General features: G+C 38.2%; 1 pseudogene; it reads right to left on the bottom strand.

Annotated features, from left to right (window-relative positions):
• Positions 1-888: 888 nt before the first annotated feature.
• Positions 889-1,295, bottom strand: LOC129147415 (60S ribosomal protein L31-like; annotated as a pseudogene).
• Between the last annotated feature and the right edge of the window lie 331 nt (positions 1,296-1,626).

Here is a 1,626-nt window from a genome sequence, read left to right as displayed (position 1 = left end):
TTTTACAATTTAGTAACCATTGGAAAATACATATAAGTTGAAAGAGAAAACAGTATTCTTATTTTATTTAAGTCATCACCATTACTGCCCAGCCGGCATGGCTCAGTGGTTGAGCATCGACCTATAAACCAGGACGTCGTAATTCAATTCCTGGTCAGAGCAAATGCCCAGGTTGCGGGCTCAGTCCCCAGTATTGGGCATGCAGGAGGCAGCCAATCAATGATTCTCTCTTATCAGTGATGTTTCTCTCTCTCTCTTCCTTTCTGAAATCAATCTATGTATATCACCATTACTTGCTAATAAGATATATGAGCCTGTTGGGTGCTGCACACATTTTAACCTTGAGCTTGCATTAGACACTGCCATAGTCATCTCCTTTTAAAAAAAAAACTTTATTGTTGAAAGTATTACATATGTCCCCTTTTGCTATATTCATTTCCTGTTCCACACTGATATTCACACAGTAAATGCTTTTCATCACAGCAACTGCAGAAAATTCTGTTTTGCAAAGATATGATAGCATCAAAAGGATAGCAGTTTAATGTTGAAACAATGGTCTCACATAATTTTCAACAGATGTATTGCCCTTGAAAATTTTAATAGTCCTATGTCACTCCATGGTCTTGCTTCTGTGGCACCCTGTGGTATCTTGGGGCACAGTTTGAGAACTGTGGATCTGACACAGAATTATCATTCAGGTTTAAAGACAAACATTTTGGAGAAAAATCAAGATCACAGTGTCATATTTGATATTACTATGTTAAAATTGTATAAAGAGTTAATATTTTTAAAATATTGCTCTCCATGTATCCTTTAAAATGCATGCCTATTGTGTGTGTGTTTGTGTGTGTGTGTGGCTGTTTTATAACTTGACTTGACAATCAACAGTTAGTTCTCATCCACATTAACTGTTGGTAGATTTTTGGAAGTAGTGACAGGCACATAGGTAACCAATGTGTAGAGCTTGCTTGGTGAATCTTCATTCTCATTGTTTTCTGGACAACCACACCTGGATATAGTATGAGGCATCTCTTATTCCTGTGGCCCAGACAGCCTTGTTGAACCTGGTGTCAATGCACACATCTGGATTTCCCATCTCCTTCATGGCAACTTTCTGGATCTCTGAGTGCCCGAGGGGCACACTTCTTGAAACCCACTCTATGGATGGGCATGTGAATGTTGATGGTGTATTCTCTGGTCACTAGCCCGTTGATGGCAGAACAGCCCTTCTTTTTGCCACTCTTCTTTGCAGGAGCCACTCTGCCAGGCCCAAGTTGGAAAGAAAGTAAGTGCATGTCTTTTATTCTGTTTTGTCTAATTGCTTTGGGATAGACTTCTATTTTACAGATAACAAAACAGAAACATAATCATCTGGCATGAACAATAAAATGTTCACATCATGTTGGTCAAAGGTAAATGCTTGCAGTGAAGGAGTAAGAAGCAAGAACAGTACATGATAAATGTTTCAGCTGATAATAAATGCAATAAAAATATTTTATAACACCAACTGCACAGGGTGAACTCAAGGAACTTTGCAAGTTTAACTGAACCTCTCTTTTAAGCAAACTGATCACTTGAGATTTTGAATGCTCAAACCAGTATACAAGGGAATTGATTGTTTTACAA

Source organism: Eptesicus fuscus, chromosome 20 (assembly GCF_027574615.1).
Source record: "Eptesicus fuscus isolate TK198812 chromosome 20, DD_ASM_mEF_20220401, whole genome shotgun sequence".
Classification (NCBI taxonomy): domain Eukaryota; kingdom Metazoa; phylum Chordata; class Mammalia; order Chiroptera; family Vespertilionidae; genus Eptesicus; species Eptesicus fuscus.
This window is presented reverse-complemented; position numbering and strand designations above follow the sequence as displayed.